At 42.4% G+C, this 23,351-nt stretch overlaps 1 protein-coding gene and 1 pseudogene across 1 annotated transcript in view; one reads left to right on the top strand and one right to left on the bottom strand.

Annotated features, from left to right (window-relative positions):
- COBL (cordon-bleu WH2 repeat protein) overlaps positions 1-23,351 on the bottom strand; it is a 211,612-nt gene that overhangs the window by 95,952 nt on the left and 92,309 nt on the right. The window lies entirely within an intron of this gene.
- LOC142456980 (geminin pseudogene) lies at positions 4,260-4,811 on the top strand (annotated as a pseudogene).

A 23,351-nucleotide genomic window follows, 5' to 3' on the forward strand; every position in this document is an offset into this window, starting at 1 on the left:
CAAGGACCCCGACACACCTCTTTCCTGATTTTAAGCCGTTTAGTATTCTCTTGTTCTGTTCACATAACGGCCTCTTGATCCATACACAAGTTCTGAAAAAGCACAATGAAGTGTGCTGGATTTCCCATTCTTCTCCGGTTCATTATGGTCCACACAGTCGAATGCCTTTGCGTAGCCAAGGAAACAAATAAATATCTTCCTGAGATTCTCTGCTTGGAGCCAAGATCCATCTGAAACAGGCAATGTTATCCTTTCTCCCATGTCTTCTTCTGAATCCAGCCTGAACTTCAGGAAGCTCCCTGAAATGTACCGCTGCAGGCGTTCTTGGAGGTTCCTAAGACCATTTTTACTTGTGTGCGATATCAGTGATCTTGTTCTATCGTTAGAGCATTCTGTTGGGTCACCTTTGTTGATGTAAAGCAGGCCCTAAGTATATTTTTATTCAACAGTGGACTGACTGACTGAATAAATATAAATGATGCTGGAAGAATTCAGGAAAGATGTGCTAGGAGATAAAGACGAGATGTCACTGGGATAGGAGAGTCTCTCAAAGGGAGAAATGCCATACTCAGACGGATTAGCCAGGAGGACCGGAACTGATTCTCCAGAGGTGGGATAGGGAGGGAAGTAGTGTGGCTATGAAGACAGGCTTCAAGGTTTGCACGCGGGAGTTTGAGGAGAGGGGGACTCAGATGGAAACACTTCTCCGGAGAAGGCTTGCTGGCTGAGGGAGGAGCCGAGTTTGTGGGAGTACAAAACTTCAGGTTCTGGAGTTTTTTCCCAGCTCCACTCAGACAGCAGTTCTTCGGAGTCTGTTTATATGGACGGCATTGGCAAGGAGTGGGGCTTTTAAGCAAGGATGTGTAGGAGAGTAATTAATAAATTAGAATTCAAAGGCTGGGGGTGGGGTCTTTGTTTAAAAAAAAAGACAAAACATAAAAGTGAAAAGTTTCTAGTGACCTTGACTTTGGCTTGTCCTGTGCTTTGTATTGGATTTGCCTGCTTTTTGCTCTGTTGTTTTTCATGGATTTTTTTTCAAGGATACTTGCTCAGCTTGAAACTGTTCATCTGACACTGTGACTTGATAAAACCTAATCCCATCCAGGGAAATCTAGAACACCCTAATCTCTAGCTCCTGGCCCAGGTTAAAAGGAAATGGGCTGGTAGAAAAAAAGGTAGAATATTAATACAAAATAGTGTCTTTCCACTTGAGAGTTTTAGGAATGTTAAAGGAACTGGTGACAGCATATCCTCATTTGATGCAGATAATTCTGGAACACTTAGCCCCCTGCAGAGCTCCCTAAATCACAACCTAAAGAACATCTTCTGGATATGATTGAATGATCAATTGTATGATATGTGAATTCTATGTCGATTAAATTATTTAAAAACAAAGAAGAATATATACACTCAGTCAAATATAAAATGTGTGTATGCATAGTCTTTCACTTCCTTGTATGGCATAAATTTCCAAAATTGATCTTGCTGTCAGAGGGTATTGCATCATTTTATTTGGGTCTCTATAGATAAAGTGATATTGATTCTGTGTGAGCAAACGGCATATTGACTGACAGCAGTGTTCCATGTAGGTGTCAGCCGGGCAGACAATGGCATGGCGTTCCTAATTCTGGTGGTTGTAGCCATTTCACTCTTAAATCATAATATGAAATCCTCCCAAGAATTGCACAAACTATGCATCATAGACCAATCGCAAAAAAGGGGGAGGAAAAAAAAGCTGTTGTTGGGTAAATAGAAGACAATTCCACGTGCTTTCATGGAATTCTTGGGACTGATTGAATGTTTTGAAATTCCTCTTGATCCTTAGGCTTCTAAGAAAGGTTGAAAAGACTCCAGTCACACTGTAATGCTTCCAGGATAACGAAATCATTCCACTGGGTTGTTTCCATTTTACTCATGAAAATCGAAGCCTTCTTCACAGGTGGGAGCAGGATGGTGCCAGGGGAAAGACTTGCTATCCGCAGCATCTTTAGTAATCCCAGCAAGAGCAACACTGGAAGTGCTGCACAGAAAGTATGGAAAGAAACCAAAGTTGCTGCTTGAGCACTTTTTTCTTTCCTTTTTACTTTCCTCAGAACCAAATGCCCGAATACAGAATTCTTAGTGTGAGCCATTCATTTTTACGTAGAGGAATTTTCATATGGAGTACTCAAATTTTAATCATCTTTGTACTGCCCAGTGTGAACCAAAAAGGGTGTAGCCTTTCTGTTCAAGGTTCATGGACATGTTTTGGTGAACACATGTACACATCGTTGGAAAGGTGTGGCTCATAGGGCATGTATCCATTTAGTAGCCCAAGAGATTGTTTAGAAATCCTTCTCCTGATCCCTTTTGCTTGCTTTCCCCAGCTCCACATTCCAAACAATTATTCCTCTTTTATGTTCCACCACATTCACTCCTTCCCTGTTCACAGATTATCTCACTAGCACAGCTTAGTTCCTCACACAGATGTCCTTGTTCTCTGAATCAATGGTGCATGCCCAGAATCCCACTGGACTCAATTTTGGATCACCCTGCACTGGAGTCTGCCTTGGAGAATCCACTAAACATCTTTATAAATAACCGGCTTCTTATCAACAACTTGCAACAACAGAACTCTTTCCCACCGTGGAAACATCACATCCATGCACATAGGCTCACGTGAAAAAGGGGAAACAGCCCTTCCTTTGGTAGCAGCTTGGCAGCCAGATGACTTCCCTTTTAATGTCCTTTCCTGTCTCCGGGCCCTCCCTTCCCTACCACGTGGCTTCCTTCCTGCACACCAAGGCTGCGAATCTTCCCAGCTCTCTTGATGGCTACATTTAAAGTCCTCTCTAATTTCTCACATGCCATGAACATCCCGTCTTCACATTCCCTCCCCCCCTTTCTTCTTTGCATACGTGGTTTTCTGCAGATTTTCCCTGATGGCACATTGGCCACCTCTCCTATAGTAATGAAACCTTGCCTGTTTCATTTCTTCTCTTCTTGTTTCCATGCACTCCTGTTTTCCCAACTATCACAAGCGAGCTCTAATCCTTCCTGTGTCTACATGCCTCTTGGGCTGCGGATTATAAATACCAATCCTCCCTGCAGATACTTCAGGCCAACATATTCCAAATCCTAGTCTGCATCTGTAGACTCCTCTAACCGGTTCCTTTTCTGATGGTCTTTTACGATTAATCATGTCACACATGTTGACCCTTCCCTCCTGCTCCCTTCCTGAAGAACTTCAGTTCTTTTTATTTTTATTTTTGTGGAGGTCTTTTAAAACCACACCTTCCTCCCATTCCATCACTTTTACTCAGCTTATCAGTCCTGAATTACTTTCAATAACTCTATAATACCATCTTGCTTCATTTTCCTCCCTTCCCTCATTCAGCTTCTGAAATGCTACCAGGTTTGCTATTCATTTATTCAAAATGTATGTCTTTGTTTTTTTGGTATAAGAAGCCCAGGATTGATGAACCTATAGGGACATTAAGTAGAATCAGGGTTTCCAGGGTGGGGGCAGGAGGATGGTGGGAGCTGGAGGGGAGGTAAAAGGGAGACACTGTCAAGGAGTTCAGGAGGGAAAAGAATGCTTGGAAACTGATTGTGGTAACAATTGTACAATACTGCTTGATGTGATTGAACTATGGACTGGTGTATATATATTAATTAGCAATTAATTAACTTTTAAAAAGTTACTATGCTGTTTTAAGAGTTTCAGTTTATATTTTCGTCCTTTATTAAACTTGTAATAGATTTTAAAAACATATTTTTAATGGCACCTGTTATGTACCAGGCCACGAACTACCCAAAGGAAGTAGAGCCTCACAATACATAATAAAAAGGAAATTTCCTTGCCCATAGTCCCAGGGCTGCTATCTGTACTATGGTGGCTTGCATATTGATGGGATGTGGGAGGGAATGGCACTGGTATTTGAAATCCCAGCAGGTTTCCCATAGAAGGCAGGTTTCAGCAGAGCCTCCAGGCTAAGAAAGACTAAGAGAAAAGGCCTAGAAATCGACTTCTGAAAATCAGCCAATGAAACCCCTATAGAGCCCAACCCAATATTTTCTGATGAATCGCTGGAGTAAACACAACAGCAATCAGGTTATCCAGGCCCAGTGAGCGTCCCCGATGGCGCATGCTGACCACTTCAGCGGCTGCGTTGGCTTTGGCTCTGTGAGACGCACTGCTGCTGCAGCTGCCTGCGTTCTTGGTGACAATTCAACATCTCCACCCGGTTCACCCCACTCTGTCCTTCACCAGCTCTGTAATGAGTCCCAGTTTGAAGCAGAACCATGAAGAACTCTAAGAGAATCTAAAGAATTGTCCGGCCCAAGAAGAACTGTGACCAAGCTTCAGCCTTCAGCAGCTGGGACTCTTGTTGGAAGAGAATGTGAGTTGGCCAAAGGCTTATCCAAAAGGGAGCATGGAAATGGCCAGTTATCAGCTAAAAAGTCCAGCTCTGGAGCTGTTAATGGCCCTGAACAGAGCGAGAATAACAACCTCGGAGGTGTCACTCGCAAAGCACGTGATCTTATGATGAAAGAAACTCCATCTTCTCCACATGGGAAAGAAACAGCAGAAAACGAAGGCAGGCTCTCTATGATACACTTAAAGAAAAGGAGAAACTTGGTAAAGAAATCGAAGACCAGGACAGTGAAATTGCCCACTTGAAAAAAGAGGGTCAATAATGAACAGGAGTGGCACGACATGTACAGTCCATGGCAGAGGAGATAGAGAGACTGAAGGGCGAATCTCTGGGTAACTTCGAATCACCGTTAGTCAGGACTTTGAGTCGGAAGAAGAAATGAGAGGATTTTGAAGTGGAACACTGAGAAATTAGCTGAAGAAATTCCCAGTCACACTGACATGTTTGTCTCCCAGGCCCCAGCTGTATTACAAGACAAATACTATATATTTTTAATCCATGTTTTATGTAAATAGCAATTTCTCAATTGTTTGGTACAACTTGTGTCCATGTTAAATAAACTGTAATCTATTAAAAACAAAACATAGCAACAATGAGAGGATGGCAAATGGCCTGGCAATATTTTGTCACTGGGCAACCGTGACAAAGTATACACAGAAGATCACTGGGCTAGAGCCTGTTCATAACAATACCAATGAAAACACACACCGACAAGAGCTTGTCTCTTACTGGAGATGGCATATATTGAGCAAATAACCCTTTCAGGGGGAGATCCATTTTATTAAAAAGGAAACCCATGGTAGCCATAGACTGGGACTGGGTCAGGAGGGCAGACATATACAACATCGGGAGGGCAGTCAAGAGTGGCACTGTCGAAGAGGTGCACATTTGACTTGAACGTTGAGATAAGGCTCACTGTGAGGAACAACTGCCCCTCCCCCCGCCCCCCACCAAGAACATTTCAAACAGAGAACAAACCACCTTAGCTTTACATTCTAGAACAGGAGCAGCTGTGAGGATCTCTGCATGGCACGGCTGTCCTTGTAAAGGAACTTGGCTCATAATCTGTGCTTCTCTCGAAGAGTAGGATGAAACTCAATTGCATCTGCTGCAGGGCACCATGCTCCTTACTCGTGGCTTTGATTCCCCCTCTCACCTTATCCCAGCATTCCAGGAAGCCCTCTTCCACCCCAGCTTCAACATCCCACCAGACAGAAAGTTCTCTTGTTTGTGAAGGGATGAACATGCTCGGCCTTACTCACCCGGAAAGAACCGCAGGAAAACTGCATCCTGAAGTTGCTACATTAAAGGATTCTACAGCAATGAGGTGGTTTATTGTGCCAACCTGACTGATAAACACATGTGGGGTTAATTGAAGGGTGGAGGGATACATGGCTCAGTAAGCCTCGCCTTTCAAGTTCTCAGGTCTCTTGCTTTGTGATGGTTGGACCAGGGTGCAGCTGCCTTAGCCAGTTCCCTGTTTCAGCTGGCAAGGCTCATTTCCTGCATCCCTGAGGAGAAGCCACATGGACCTACCCCGATGCAGCCCTGGGTGCTGGAGCAGCCGTGTGGAGACCCCTGCCAACGCTGAGATGCTTACATGTTCACTGATTCGGCTTTCTTCCTGCAGTTGGCATCATTGTATGTGTTTTGTGAGATGGAGGAGGACTTTGTGGATTGGTGTTGGACATATGGGTGAATGTTGGACTTGTGTGCTTTGGCAGCACTGGGTTGGGATGTTTTCTTGATGTACACTTAACCTTTATATAAAACTCTCTCTTATACATGAGCTTCTGTGGGTTTGTTTCTCTAAAGTACCCAGATTAACATAGGGAACATACTGAACAATGCAGAAAGTATGAAGAGTAGGTGGAAAGGACACACTGCGTTGTAATGAAAAGAATTAATTGATGTTCAACTATTTCAGAAGGGTGCCTGTGATGAAGAGCCCGTGGTCCTAAAGAAGAAATCCCAGCTGCACTGGAGGCCCGTGTGATACAGACGGCTCCAGGAACTAACCGAATACCAGGGAAATGTGTCAACAAGCTGATCACGCCCTGGAAGCACTCACTCATCGGTGCCAAGAAAGCTGTAAGACAGCTACTTGGCGAATTAACTGGAAAAGACCCTATTTTTGCCCATTCTAACAGAAGGTGGAAATGAATGACGAACATCAATATTATCACACTCAAGCACAATTTTGCCGAAGATAACTGAAAGGTGGCTGCAGCAGTCCATAGCAGAGAACTGTCAGAAATTCAAGGCAGATTCACAAGAGGATGTGGAATGAGTGATATCACTGATGATGAACGATGGTTATTGGCTGAAAGCACAGAATACCAAAAAGACAAAGACAAAAAGAAATGACCTGTGTTTTATTGACTTTGAAAAATCATTTGATTGTGTAGATAATAATCGGTTGTGGCTAACGTTGCAAAGAATGAGAATGCTAGAGTTGTAATTGCGCTCATGTGGAACCTGTGGAGAGACTAAGAGGCCGTCACTGGAGCAGGATGAAGGGATGCAGCAAGACTTCAGTCAGGACAGGTGTGCACCAAGGTGGTTTCCTCTCCTCCTACCATTCCACCTGTACACTGAGGAAGTCATTCAGGAAGCTGGATAATATGGGGGAAATGTGGTCTCACGATTGGAGAAGGACTAAATAAACCCGCAATATGCAGATGACACAAGGTTCTTTGCTGAGAGTGAAGAGGACTTGAAGCTTCTGCTGATGGAGATCCCTCTCAGTCTTCAGTATGGACCACACTCGGACGTAAAGTAAACAAAGTCCTCACAATTGACCCGCCAGCATGAGAAATGGTAAACAAGATTGAGGTTGGCAAGAATTCAGATTTGCCTGGATACATAATCAATGGCCCTGAAAGCAGTGGTTTAGAAATAAAATGGTGTATTGCATTCGGTTAACTGGCCCCAAAAGATCCATTCAAAGTGATAGAAAGCAAAGATATTAGCCTGCATCTCACAGAAATGGATCAATGATCATTTGTAATAAAACTTATTTCCCTTTCTAGCAACGCACACACACTGCCAGTGATTGCAAAAGCATATGGTAGAAAAAAAAACCAACAGAAAGCCATGAAACCAGTTAAAAAGTTCTATCTACAGTCTGTACACAAAATACTAGTCTTTGCATAAGCAAAGGAGCCCTAGTGGCACAGTGGTTAAGTGCTCAGCTTCGAGCCAAAAGTTAGTGGTTTAAACTCATCGGCTGCTCTGTCTGAAGAAAGTAGAAATCTGCTTCCATAAAACTTACGGCCTTAGAAAACTGATGGGGTGGTCTGACTCTGTCTTATTAGGAGCTCTGGTGGCAAAGTGGTCATACATTGGGCTGCTAACCATAAGATCAGCAGGTCAAAACCACCAGTCTCTGAAAGATGGCGCTTTCAACTCTTGCCAAGAGTTAACAGTTTCACAAACTCACAGGGGTCTCGGTGAATCTTCACCCACTCAATGACAATGGGTTATTAAAAAATAGGGTCGATATGAGTCAAAATGGACTCAAATGGACTGGGTTTGGATGGATAAGGAGACTCTTTGGATGTGCAAAATGGTTAATACACGTGGCTACAAGAAGCAAAGAAAGTTTTACATGCTTTGAATACACGTTGTCAGAGAGACCAGTGTGGAGAAGGACATTATGCTTGGGAAAGCGGAGGACCGGGAGGGAGCGGAAGGCCGCAGGAGATGAACTGACACAGTGGCTGCATCACTGGGCTCCAGCACAGAAACTATTGAGAGGGTGGTGCGGGGCTGGGCAGGGTTTCGTCTGTTGTGCACAAGGTAGCTGTGGGTCAGAACCGACTCAATGGCATCTAGCAACCGCAATAGCAGAAAAGATTGGCAGTTCAAATCCACCTACAGGTTTCTGGGAAGATGGCTGGGAATCGACTCCTGATAACTCAGCCACTGAATAGCATCTGGGTCTACTCTGATGCATCAGGGTCACCAAGAATTAGAGGCCATTTGATGTAATTTTTTTTTAAAGTCTTTGGCTTGTTTTGCTTTTGTCCCAAAATAAAAGTTGAAAGCAAAGGCAACAGAGACTTTCTAAGATGTGGCCCATTAAGAAACACAGTTTGTTATTAATATTTAAAATTACATTAATTTGAAATGATGTAATGTGTTTCAAGGTAATCAAGAAGTCAACAAACACTGCCTTGTGCTCAATGAGCACCTTTTTGTGTCTGAAGGATCCATTAGACACTAGCTTGTTCCTTTGGAAATGTAAGTTACAGTATTCGCATCTGCACACCGGCTTTCCCACAGAGTTTGTCTGTGCTGCAACCTGGAGAAGCAGAATTTGAGACAGGGCTGGAATCCTGCCCGGTTGCTAGTTAGAACTATTTTGTTCCAAATATACCCTCTCACAAGCATAAAGACTGTGTTCCTTTCCTGGTACCTGCACATGTCATTGGTGTGAATCTAAACCCTCACTCTTTCCCAGTCTCTGTGGAGGAAGCCGTGTCAAAGAACCATGAATGCTTGGGGCTTCGTAAACACCGCGGGCTGCAAGGCACGCTCGGGCCTGCATGGAGCAAGTCTCTCAGGGCGTGGGCTGCTCCAGTGCAGCTCAGCTGGAGCGTAATTATAGTGCATGCGCTCTGCCAGCAGCTCAAACCTCGCTGCTCACCCCGACGCCTAGCATCACGGTCCTCCCGCGTGTGTCTGCTACCATCCAAATATAAAACCCTGACAAACCAAACTGAACGTATCGATGTTACACTTCTTTCAAGGCTCCCGAGAGGAGGAGATCGCACATCTGGACTTTTTGTCTGGGAATGATAAGGGAGAGGTTGGCACAGTTTCTGGGTCTCCAGGGCATTTGTTTTGTACTGTCGCAGTCTTGAGGTGGGGCTGTCTCCCACACAGTAGGGGAGAGACATTCGTGGGATGGCCACGGATTCGGGGTGACCGTGCTTCATGCGAGGAACCTGGGTGGCGCGATGATGACACACGCATGTCAGTGGTATCGACTCTTCAGCTGCTTCTGCGGGGGAAAAGGGCTGGCAATCGGCTCCCATCACGGTGCAAGCTCAGCAAACATGCAGGGGGGGGGGGAGGGGCGGGCACTGCTACTGTCTCAGAGAATCCCTATTAGCTGGAATCACATGGACAGCACACAACATGTTTCATCGTGAGTTTTGTAGATTTTGCGAATTGTAGTCTCGCAATATTCTTAAGCTATGAGCACATACGCCAAGTGCAAATTAATACTCAATATATGAAGAAAATAAAATGTGAACCACATAAATAAGGATAATTTAATCGGGTTAAATGTGCTGTCAGTGGCAGGGAGCTTGTGTTTTTGGTTTAGAATGTTGTCAGCCATTCAAATCATGTAATTAAAAAATCTTTAATGGACTCTCATTGCTGATCTTTATAAAGTCTCCATTTGAAAAACCAGACCATCACTTTCGTTTTATCTCCCTTCAATAGTCTCCTATATTTTCCTACAAAAGGAAACATTCCTTCTTAAAAAGTTTGTATTATCTGGAATTCCACATAAAAATAACTACCATGCTTTCCTAGTATGTTGTGCTTTGGCAGAAAGAGGAAACATAATCAATGACAAAGAACAATACAAAGAATATTGAAATTCTTTTTGTTATAATTTTATCTACCCAAACGATAAATTTTTTGATGAAAACAAAACAAAATTTTATTTTTCTTCATAAAGAAATTAAACCTTTTCAATATTATTTGAAATAATTTTCCTTCCATGCTTCTTTGCTGTTTTCTACACCAAATGGTTTTAATAGAACAAACAAATTAATGGGGGTATTAGGTGTTTCTATTCATGTAAAATAAAGTTGCTGATTTTACACGCATTGTCTAAAGACAATGCAGATGAGTTAGAACACTTCTTTGACTAAAATCCACACACACAAATTGCTCTCTGCTCTCTTAATTTGCAGGCCACCCAAGATGGCAAAACACAGGTTGGCAAAGGGGCATGTCTTACAGGTAACTTTGTCTGCTCCTCATAGTACTTACTACCAATGATATTTTCTAAGAGTGTGGAAAACACTCAAAACTCTTTTGAAAAAGTCAAAACTTTGACTCTGGCCCTGCCACCCCAGGCAGCTTGCTGTAAAGAACGCTGAAGCATGGGTCTACAGAGGCAGCAGAGGCAAACATTGTGGTCTGTCCTCTCCTCGAGAGACAAAGACACACCACGCCCCTCTCTGCTGTTGCTCTTTTCTCACTCTTACACACAGTAAGATCCCAGTGCTGTTTCCTATACATTCCAAATCCAGGAATAATAATTATTTTGAGTACAGCTTTTAACTTAAGAACTAAAATTTTTTTTAAAAGAACTAAATAATCTCTCACTTAGGAGAAAATAAATAGGTAGATCAATCATAGCCAGAACTCCATATTAACATTGCTGTTGCGTGCCATTCAGTCTGTTTGGACTCACAGTGGCTGGATATAATGAAGTACAGTTTCCCCGTAGGGCTTCATAGGCTGTAATATCTTAATAACAATTTTATTGAGCTATAATTAACATATCCTACAATTCAGTAGGTCAAGCCTATCAAGAAGGTGTGTGCAATTATAGCCACACTCAACTTTGGAACCTTTTCTTGCTTCTTGTGCCCACAGATGTTGTTGGCTCTCTATTTCCCCACTCTCCCTTTCCATGGTCCCTGGCCATGAGCAATCCTCCTACTCTCTTGTAATTCCACCCATCCTGGTTTCCCTACACAGATAAACAAAATAAGGGCAAACTGGGAACAAGGACCCAGCAACGGTGACCACATAAAACAGGTAAGACCTCCAACTAAGAGAAAGCAGAGGTCAATGTTAAGCATTCAGGCAACTCAGAACCACCAGCAAGATGTGATCGTCGCTTACAGCCTCGGAAAGCCCACAGGCTGTTTTCTCATGTGCAGTGTCATGAGATCAATGAGTGGGGATGGATCTTGGTTTGGGGTTTGTGTTTGGTCTCATATAACAGTTTAAAGATTGTGTTCCACTGTTTTCTGGCTTCCAGTGTGGTTGACGATAAGCAGCGGATATTCAAAATGTTGTTCTATATAGAATAGTATTTTTTCACTAATTGTTTTTGCAATTTTCTACTTATGCCCAGTTTTCTGTCATCTCACTACAATCTACAGAAACCAACTTTTCTTTTGATAATTTTTGTTTACATTCACTGAACTTGTTGAATTTGTAAATGAATGTCTTTTATAAAATGTGGCTCTTTTAAAACACTGTCATATGTATGTATGCACGTATGTATGTATGTATAGCCCTATACATATTAAATAATTAAAAGAGAAAATATATTCATCTCATTTACCCAGATATTTACCATTTACATTGATCATTCTTTACTCCTGAAGTTCCAAGCTTGTCTCGTAGTTAATTTCATTTCCGTCTACAGAGTCCCTTTTGTATCTTTAGAAAAAGTCACCTGGTAATGAATTCTTGGTTTCTACCATTTCCATCATTTTTCATTTGCTTCTAATTTTCAAGGTTATTTTTGCCACATGTATAATTCTGAGTTAATCATTCTTCTCCCCAAGACTCCCTGCATTTGAAAGCTGTGTCCCCACTCTCTCCTCATCTCCATGGTTTCCAATGCCAAGTCCTCGGACACTAGAGTTGCTATTCCCTCGTGTATGACATGTAAAGTGTTCCTGCATTGCCTTCAGGATTGTCCAGATTTACCCTCCATATTGTTTTTTCAGGATGATTTTTCTGAATATCTCAGACCTGCATTTTACCAAATTTAGAAAGTTTCCAGCCAGTGTTCCTCACACACCCACCAATATAAAATTGTTAACCTAATGTCTTTCTACTCTTCTTTAAGCACTGCAATGTAATGAAAGTAAAATATTAGGCCGCAGGTTTCTGAGGCTCTGCTGCCTCTTGTTTACGTGTTTCTCTTCTCTGTTTCCCGATTCCGTCATTTCCATACATCGATACTCAGGCTCCTGCCTCTGCAGTATGCTGACCTCATTCTGTTAATGAGCCCGTCTAGTGAATTTCTTATTTCAGTTATTTTATGTTCCATGCTAAACATTTTCATTTGTTTATTTTATAGTTTCTGTTTTTTTCCTGAGAATGTGTACTTTTCTGTAGTTCAAAAGTATGCATCTTTATCGCAGTGATCATGATCCAGTGGCTCTCCTATGTGTGACTCCAACCATCAGGGGTCATTGGGGCTCTGGTCATCATTTCTTCAAATGCATTGTTTCTCTTTTCTTCTGGGATTCTAGGGCCACATATCACAGCTTCTGGCAGTGTTCTTTGTGTCTTTGAGGGGTTTCATTTCTTTTCGATCTCCCTACTTGAGATTGATCAATATTTTGATCTATCTTTATGTTGACTGTCTTTTTCTTTGGTCTGCTCATCAGCCTGTCCAGTATATATTTTTACTTAATATATTTGTTTCCTTGAGGAGTCTGGATATTGGCTAAAATGCACTGCTTTTCTCAGACTTCATTATAGGTAATTAAACAGGCTTTACTCAGCAAACTTCAGAGAAAAATGTGTCCACCCCACACCCGGCTTACAGCACACCAAATGCACTACAGTCTCCAAATGTACTTACAGTCAAGAGCTCAGGCTCCCTGTCAGCCAGGCTCGCTCACATACATGTATGCCTCGTCTTGGTATCTCCGTTTGAAAGTCTTATCATCAGGGTCTTTTAGAATAGCCTTTTTTAAGGGATAAAATAACATTATTATAAAAGCAAAAATACAAATGAGCCATAATCCGTGAGAGAGAAAGAAGACCCTATCAGCATTCAAGAAGCCAGGGAGGAAGTTTTTGTCATGGAACATCTAGGAGACACTTGCCTCCAGAACGAATTCAGGACATGTCTATGGGGAGGTCAACTGGCCTTGTATGGAATTCTATCCAGAATCATCAAGATTACAATGGTCTCCACCTGCTAGTAGGGATGTTTTGGACTCTTGCCTTTGGTTATAGGGGATCGATCTACCAGTGGCTCAGTCTGGCTCCCTGTCCTCCATAGACTTCTAAAAACTGGGTGTTCATAATTTTAGCTCTGATATTTTTCTCTTCACCGTATTTGAATTTTGTAATTGTTAACTTTGGATCACACTAGCTTGTGTGCTTCTTGTGTGTGGACTTAACTGATTCACAAGATGGCTGCTTGATTGACTACCAGCTTTTAAGACCCCTGTTGCTATTTCAACTGATAGCTGGGCATCATCTACTTTCTTCACCATACCTTGCTGGAGCACCCTTATCTTCAGTGATCAGTTCATGAAGGTGAATATGAGCAGGGTCATGATGTAAGAACTAATTGTTCTTAAATTGGAGCTAGGATTCAGTACGAGCCCAGAATTTCATCCTGTATCTATGCTTTTTTAAAAAAAAAATTGCTGTAGCTTGGGCCTTAATACAGATGTCATATCATTCCATAGTTCAATCATATCAAACATAATTATGACAGTCTCAGAATATATTTTCCCTTCTTGGGATTCTGGATACCCTTTCCTTCTTATCTCGCCTGCCCCCTCCCCCCCTCTACATTGCCTTCCCACAACCCCTTGTTCGGTACCACTATTGAAACTTTTTTTTTCAAGGAAAGAATAAAGAAAACATGATATTTTTTTCGTATCTTGCTCCAGTATTCAGTTCATTTCCATTCCTGGCTGTTGCTTCTTCCTTTCTGGTCCCCTGGGGAATAAAACTTTTTTTTTAGAACTTCCTTTGATGAGGATCAATATTCCTCATCAGATGGTACCATTCCACTGGGAGAAATGGGAGAGGGGCATCTGGAACCTTCTCTACTTCACTTGCTTACATTATCACAGTAAGTGATTCAAGGTTTAAATACCACTTCTATTTGGGGTTGTCTACTTAATTGACTAGCTTTGACATCAGAAGTAGAACTTCCCCTGTGGGTTTCCAAGACTGTAAATCTTCATGCGAGTAGAAATCTCATCTTTCTCCCTCAGAGTGGCTGGTGGTTTTGAACTGCTGACCTGGCAGTCAGCAGACCAACACATAACCAATGACACCACTAGGGCTACGAGTCTGAACTGACCCACTGGCAATGATCGACACCTCACAGCTCAACTCAGTCCTTTCAGCTTAGCTCAGAGTTTCTAAATGTTAAACACTTTTTATGAATCCTATGAAAAATTTTATTCATTCATTATAACTGTATTCACATTTATTAATTCTAAGATTTGTATCATCTCTAGGCTGGTATTTGCTAGCTTTTTGTTTTATTTGTTTCCATTGAGGGTGGGCTGCCATTTCCTGGAGCTTTGCATGATGGGTGACTTTGGCTTCTATTCTGGACATGAGGCTATGGTGGGTCTTCTTAAATCCTCTGAAGAGTGTTGATTCTTTCGTCTTCGTAGGTTATAGGTTATAGGCTCACACTGGAAAGGATGTCTTGGGAAATAGTTCAAACTAGAGCTCAGTACTTAAACCCCTAGTGAGTTTGCTGTGATTCAGCCAGAGTTTAAAAAGAATTTAATACTCACTCCCTACTTTTGGATGTCTTCCTTGCGCTAGCATTTCTTCCTTTTCCAGAGGCTTGTAGCATTACTGAACGCCCATCCTGGTTTTTCAGGCCAGAAACCGAGAGAACGCGCGTGCGTGTGTGTGTGTGTGTGTGTGTGTGTGTGTGTGTGTGTGTGTGTGTGTCAGTTTCTGTAGGCTAGGCAGTCAAGGCATGACTGCTATGTCCTTCGACCAGGGACTCATAAGGCTGCCATCAAGGTGTTGGCCATGTTGCATTCTTAACTGAAGGATAAACTGGAAGGAATCTGCTTCCAAACATGTTCAGGCTCTTGGGAGAACTCATTTCTTTGCAGTTGCCTTACTGAGGATGTTGATAGGTCCCGGGGCCAGCAAATAGTTCTCCACCACATGACCCTCTTGAAAGACCATTGACAGCATGATCACTTCTCTAAGGCAGTCTCTCTGTTCAACTTTCTAAGAGGAAATCTTACATAACATGTAATAAAGAGCCTGACATCTCATTCCTTTTGTCATGTTCTCTAGGTTAAAAACAAGTCAAGAGTTCCACATGCCCAGGTCAGAGGACTATCTAAGGATGTAAATCGTTGGCATTTAGGAATCAATGAGTGTTACTTAACAGTCCCATAATCTGGGGTCTTTCCTGGTAAATGACTTTTCTACGGTGGCACAGGTTCGTGTTCCTGGAAGCTGGGACTTATATCAAAAAGCAAAGTCTAGGTTCTCCTAACCCATTACATATATTCAAATAAGCTATGCTGGACCCTCTTGAACAATCTGGAATCAGCTACAGGGAGATGTCAATGGAAGCAGCAGGGCATCTGCAAATGACTGTGGTCTAACCTGTCATGAGACATGTCAGAGCAACATCCACATTTCAGAATACCAAGATCGAAATTCAGTTTCCTACATCCTGGAGTCTCCTGCATATATTGTATGTGCTAATATATACTTAGAGTCATCATAGATTACATTGCACGGGGATTTCAACAAATGACATGGTTTAATTTGGGAAATTCAAATGTTAAACATGCCGGTTAAGTTGGCAAATAGAGATTCACCTAGATTGGATTAAAATTAAGTTTTCTGGTAATCTTATTAACTCTTAAGTTACCCTATGATTCAGGCTATATGATCTAGGCTCTTTGGGTTTCAAACAGTTTTGTGATACTGGTGATAAGTATGAGAAAATATTGCTCATATTTTATATCAAGAAGTAGCTCAATGTTAATATAGACAATGGTTTGAGAAATAAGATTTCAAATATCATTACAAACAAACAATACAAACAAAACACCCGCCAAAATAAATAAAACCAAGTTTTCATCAAGAAAGTGTTATTAGCTGTCAAGTCCTTGTGCCCTTATTGAAAAGGCAAAGAGGGAAATGCCGAACCATATCATGGGACTTCGAAAGTTCATGGAAAAATTCTGTTATATTTTATTTCTATTTTCAATAACCGTCTTGAAGCCTCTTTGTATTTTCAATCTGTAAGGCCATTTCACTTCTACAATGAAGCAATTAAGAACATACCATCCGCCGGAATACTTTACTAGAGAGACAGGGAAGAAGCAGAGGTGCTAAGGCAAAGGACAGACAAGGCGCATCACAAACACAGGTCAGCGGTGTGCTGCCTTCCCTGTAGAAAACCCAACCCACTGGGTCGTCTACAGCAACAGGGTCACAACGACAAAGGGCTCATTCAGATGTTTGCTCATTCCCATAGGAAGAATATTGGGCAATACACCATTTCCACTCACACAGGGTTTTTAAAAATGGCAAGTTTTTGACGATTTTCTAAACATTGTCATATGGACAATTGTTAAACCAGCTCTCACACAACTCGGCCATGGAGTCAGGACAGGCTATTATTCCTGCTTTACTTCTGAGGTAGAAAGAGAACTCAGAAAAGCTGCAAGCATTTTCGGACCTTATCTGAAGTCACAGGAGAGGGGCAGGGAATAGAAAAGATCACTCAACTCCCCACCCGCCAGGCCTCGTTTAAAAACAGGGGGTCTTCCTTACCAAAAACTTTCTCCACTTTACAGAGTCCTAGCCAATGGCTCGAAGATGTGGAAGAAGGAGGTATCGAGAATATAGTAGTAAAAAGCATACGGAAGAACAACCGTCTTTGGTCAATCCTATCGGAGGGTATTCGTGAGGGGAGAATCATTTTGTCTTAAGATAGGTAATGTGTAACAGAAAAGTGCACCTGAACAGAGAAGATCAAAACGTTATTAATTTACTCTCCAGGCATCAGAGAACGACTTGACCTCCAACTATGCTACAGATAAGGCATTGCCTCATCTACCCCGTCTCTCAGTTTGTTGTTATCCTGGGGTTGATGCTGAAGACTGTCACCAATATCTCAACGATCACTGGACAAGGGTGAACGGGGCTTCTAGATGAGGACAGATTAAGAAGAAGGATCTCGCCAACCGCTTTTAAAAGTAGCCAAAGACACAGAAGGCCGCCAAAGCGCTTCGCTCACACTTGGAGATGGAAAACTCAGATTCCGTCCTTTCACCACATTTCTTCCCCTAAAATGTCTGTAATTGCGCAGGCTGGTCGGGAAGGTTCCCACTTCTGTTTGTTTTCCTGCCTACGGTCTGGTTCCAGATATTTTCAGAGAGCACCAAGAGATCTCTTTCCCCCAGAGAATCAGGGTGGAGTGAGGACTCAGGATTGTCACCTCCTCGCCCACCCCAACTCCCTCTGAAACGGGGTCAGAGCTGGCGGCCCTGTTGACTTCAGCAGCTGTTAGGCAGCATCACTGAGGAGTGGAGGGTCTGATTCGATGGGAATCGAAGACTCAAACCCTAGAAATGGTGGGGCCAGGCATTCATTGGCCATTCCCTGTTCTCCCTTAAGGGAAGACTAGATCCCTGTGCCATGCAGGCTCTCTCCGCAGCCCACCACAAAGGTGCAGACTCTGGAGGTTAAACATTTCCAGATGAGCTCTTGATGGCTTTCCATACTTTAGGAATGCCAAGGTTAAGGGGTAGGGATGAATCTTTCCACAAGGGATGAATCTTTGATGTTTGCTTAAGTATAGGACAGGTATTGCCTCTGGTGGCGTGGTCAGTAACAGCCACAGACCCCTGTGCCTGCCTTGTTTGTTTGGCCTTTGTGTGTTTATATTTCAGCACACCCCTTCCACACATACATGTTCTTAAACATATAATGGCCTGCTCATTGCCATCTCACTTTACAAACCCAGTCGCATCATTGGCAATTTAATTTATATATTTTAAAAATAATAAAGGGGGGAAATCAACAAAGTGCAAAACTTTCCTTCTGCTGTTCCTGTGTGGAGTTTTGGATTGGGTGGATGGGGATGGGGCGGGGTGTGTTTTCTAGGTTTCCTTTTCAGTATGGCTTCTGGCTTGACTGGAGGAGCAGTCAAGGGAACCCTTGGCTGAGTGATTGATCGATGCCAATCCTAACCACTGAAATCCCAACTGAGGCGAGGAGCTTCCTCGACCACAGTGATGGACATGCCAGGCAGGCAGCAATTCCTGGGAAGAGCTTTGTTCTCATTGCTCAGAGCCTCATCCTACGACTCTGGGTTTCGAGTATTAATTTTGCATGAAGGCCTTCCCCTTTCCTTGGAGACATGTAGCTGAGCTCCAAGACTCACCACAAAATAGAGGAAAGAAATTTTATCTCTGGTCACCTCTGTCTTCAGGGTGTGCCCACCTCACCCACCATCTGAGGACTTGAGCTTCATTTCTGGCTACCCAGAAAATCTCTTGGTCCTTAGGGTGGCTGGCAGGGTAAAGTGGAAGTAGAATGAATGAATGAATGAATGAATGAATAAAACGAGCCAAAGAAAAATATGGACTACAACACACAATCATCCAACACAGAGCTGAAAGATGAACACTTAGGTTGAAACGCGCACAGAATACTAAATGGTCACAGTAATAGACCCAAACGCACCAAACTATCAAGAATACGGTGCAGAACCAGGTAACATTTTCTTTCAGTTATAAATAAGGTTGCCATGAGCCACATCCCACTTGATGGCAACTAACAACAATAACAAAGGAATCTGGGAAATTATATTGACATGTTTAAGTAGCAATAACTTCAAGGAAATGGCGAAAGGGCCTACTGTTAATAAAAGCTTCAAAGAGACGACACTCGATCAGGCTGGGGAGTAGATCAAAGGTTTCTAAGTATAAAGGACAATTAGGCAGCAGTCAGCCAGAGAAGACAAGGCTGAGCCAAGAACACAGACGTACACAAGATGGAGTCCTTGGCGGAGCCCCGTGCTCTGCTTCAAAGCCCAAACCGGAAAAATGCTTGGAAGAAAGCATGGCTTGAAAGGGTCCTTTACCCTTTAAACTACTGATTTGTATTCTAAACCTCATTTTTCCAATTATTTTGTTAAGGAGATTAGAAAGACTTATCAATGTAGGGGTGAGGAAAATAATGAAACGACAATTTCATCTGTATCTGTAATGAGACACATATTGACTGTGTGATGGTTAGGTAAAAAATAATCTCATAATGAAACTGACAAAATATGAGGACACTCGGCAGCAAAAACAAAATTAAAAATTTCCCAGTAAATCCACATGCACACACACGCACACGCACACACACACACATGCGTGCACACGCACACAACACCATAGAACATTTAAAAACTTGAATATTTAAAACGGAGTGATTCTCAGGTACAAAGTCCAGCTTTTAATTTCCTTTGCGTTGTTCAATGTTGGTGTGCAAGGGAGTGGAAAGCTCACTTGTCATTTTGCTATTATCAAACAGATGCTCTATAAAATGTCACTTCCAAATGACAGCTAAGAAAGGTAGAAGCTCTAATCTCCCAATACCAGCTCCTCTGGCTGGAAGTGTCTGAGGGTCTGGGAATACTCCCTAAACAAAACGTTAGATGTGGAACAATTAAAACAGCAATTTCCTTTCGCTGCAACTTTCATCACTGGCCCCCCTGTTATTTCCACCCAAGGAAGTCCCTCGGCAGCACTGCGTCTATTCACAGGCTTGCGACTGGGAGATGCCAGGGGTTCGCAGAGCTGTTTGTTGGCTTTGGCAAGGGCACTTGACTTCCCCTGCGTCTCTGAACACAATGCTCTGCTCGTTTTTTGTCATCTCCAGGGTAAAAGGAAGCGTCCCAATCACTAGAGTTAACCTCCTCACCATTTCCATTTCCTCTAGCATTTTACAAAAGATCAGTCGGCACCATGATGAATTTTGTGCTATTCCGCCCCCCCCCCCCAACACACAGTTTGGGATAGAAGCAAAACTGGTACCTGGCTGTTAATTGCAGAAGAAATTATCATGCCAGTCAATTATTTGGTTGTTTGTTAGTTTGGGCCAGCACGAGAGAGCTACATATACTTTGCATCTAGAATATAAAACGTTTAGATGGCACAGTCTTTGTTTTAAGTGTGAACTAAACACACTTTTCGTGTGCGCTCCAAAACGGCTTCACCTATTTTATTATTCAGGCCAATCAAGGATTCTGATGTCTCATAACGTATTCTCTCAGCAACAAGAAGTATCTCAGCAACACACAGACATGCACAGTTGAGGTGTATGGGGGCGGGGGGAGGCACCCTTCTTAACAACTCCTTCTTCCTTCTCTTCGGTATGATAGCTTAGTCTAGATACCTGGTGGGATCAAGAGAGAGTCAGCTGAGCTCACATTTGGTCTCAAATCCCACCACCCACCAAGAAGAAAAAACAAACAGAAACAAAAAAACCCCAGCAAAGTTGGCAAGGAGAACTATTTTCTGTATAATATCATTCGTTTGGTAGAAGTACTAAATGGATGTGATTAGCTTCGTCTGACTTGCCAGATATAAAGATACATGTATTTGAGAGGTTGGAAAGTTGTATTAAGATTAGAGGAAAAGAAATAAAAGGCCAAGCCAACAGTGTTAGTGTATATCTGTGCATAGATTTAGATTTAGAAGCATTCATGTTTTAGGGATTGGACTTTCACTTCCAGAGGCAGACCTAGAGTCTGTTCTTGTCCAATACACCTCAGGCAAAGCCACCACCTGTATGCCCAGGAAGGACTGCAGGATGCTATGGCATTAAACAAATTTCAGCAGATTTTCAAATGAAGGTAAACGGAAAAGTAAGGGCTAAAGATGTACTTTTGAAGTCGCGGTGAGGAGATGAGCCAGTCAGGGTGCAGTGTAGCAATGATGAAACATACAACTTTCCTCTAGTTCTTGAATGCTTCTCCCCCCCCCCCCCTACTATCATGATCCCAATTCTACCTTACAAATCTGGCTAGACCAGAGGATGTGCACGGGTATAGATAAGAACTGGAAACACAGGTAAACCAGGATAGATGACCCCTTCAGGACCCGTGCTGAGAATGGCGATACCTTGAGGGTGGAGGGAGGGTGAGGTAGAAAGGGGGAACTGATTACAATGATCTACATATAACCTCCTCCCTGGGGAATGTACAACAGAGGGGTGGGTGAAGAGAGATGGACAGTGTAAGATATGACAAAATAGTAATAATTTATACATTTTCAAGAGTTCATAAGTGAGGGGGGAGGAAGGAGGGAGTAGAAAATGAGGAGCTGATAGCAAGGGCTCAAGTAGAAAGCAAATGTTTTGAGAATGATCATGGCAACAGATGTACAAATGTGCTTGACATAGTGGATGGATGGATGGGTTGTGATAAGAGTTGGACAAGACCCAATAAAAGGATTTTAAAAAATCAGCCAATGACAACATGATGGGTCACAATGATACAATCTACAAGGGGTCCTGGGGATGATGGAGGACTGGGTGTTTTGTTCCATTGTGCATGAGGTTGCCTAGCCGGTGACAAAATCAATGTCATGTAACAGTATACATAGTCAACTGTTCTTAGACCATTAAGAAAATGTCCTGTTGTAAAATTCAATGAGTGTTACAAGTACTGGTAGGAAATTCCTTAATCTTTGTCTTTTCATTCTAAAATAATCAGAGATACTTTTTTCTCTCAAAGTTGAATAAATAAATGTTCTTTTTCCACTTCAGAATCTTCCTGTCAAATAAGGGGAGAGTCGTGGAGAGACTAGCTGCTGGTCTGCAGCATGTGCTAGCACTGTGCTGCCGTCTTTCCCACTTTGACTTGTCTTGCTAGAGATTAGAGACCGAGAATTCAAGCCTGAATTCACATTCCATTCGAATACTACCACAGGATGGTCCATATTTCCCTTTAACCTCAACCAGCATTGATACTTCACAGCACTATGTAAGAAATAGGTCATCCAGGCCTGTGCTTTATTGCTTACAGGTAAAGGCCTTGCGATCCATCTTTGGTAAACCTCAGCTCTTCATCATAAAATGAAGGTGGCAACAGTATTGACTTTAGGAAGATATCGTAAAATTTATACTAAATGAGATGTTGTACTGGGAGGTCTGGGGATAGTATCTGGAATATAAAAAGAGTGAATGAGCATTGTCGCTGTCGGTAAAATTAACTTTCGTAACATCACCATTTCTTCACCTTAATCAGCTAGTTGATGGCTGAATGGTGTGCCATAATTGCCTAGCAAAACTTTAAAAAAACAAACAACGTGGGTTCTTGATAATAAGTTTATTTATGTTATTAACTGGTCTTATACAAGACCATTCCACCTCCATCCCTTGATTTAGCCATTCAGGTACTTTCTACAGATGGACAGTTTGCATGTCATTCACTGTTGAAGGATTTGGAAGTTACGTATTCACCTTGTCTAGTCTCTCGTTCTGTATTAAAGATGGCTTCCCTAATAGTAATGGCTTCTGTGGGAAGGGAATTAGGGTGAAGTTATAAAAGCCATTTTCCAAGCAGACATCTCTCAGGATTGGCTCTGCCACTGTCACCAACCCACAAGCCACAGTCTCTCCCAGAGATGGTCATTCTGCTGAAGTTTGGAGTCATAACTTGTCTGTTCCAACTAAATACCAAAAACTTTTAAAGGATGGACTAAATCTTAATCCTTTTTGAATTGTTTAGGGCCACTCTAACGGCTTTGCATATAAATTGAAACTTTGTTTCCCTTTAACTTAAAGGATATGAGGATATACATTAGGTAAAAATTGTGACACTCAGTTATTGCTCCAGTGCTATACTATTTAATACTCTTTAGAGTATATTTTACCATCTGATATGATTAAAACAACTCATTAGTATTTATTAATTTTCACAGAAGTACTGGACCTTGCCATCACTTCTCGATCAGTTTGCTGGACTGGGATGGAAAGTGTGTTGCTATGGTATTTGGAAATCTGCCATTAGCCTTTCAAATATCATCGCGGTCACCCAAGGTGGGTCAGTTTCAGCAGCGCTTCCAGACTAAGATGGACTAGGAGGCCAGGGATCGCACCATAGTTCTGAAAATGAGCCAGTGCAAACGGTAAGCACAACAGAATGCCATTTGGCATGTGCGCTTTAAGGCCATCATGTGTAGT

This window comes from Tenrec ecaudatus, chromosome 9, assembly GCF_050624435.1.
Source record: "Tenrec ecaudatus isolate mTenEca1 chromosome 9, mTenEca1.hap1, whole genome shotgun sequence".
NCBI classification, from domain to species: Eukaryota; Metazoa; Chordata; class Mammalia; order Afrosoricida; family Tenrecidae; genus Tenrec; species Tenrec ecaudatus.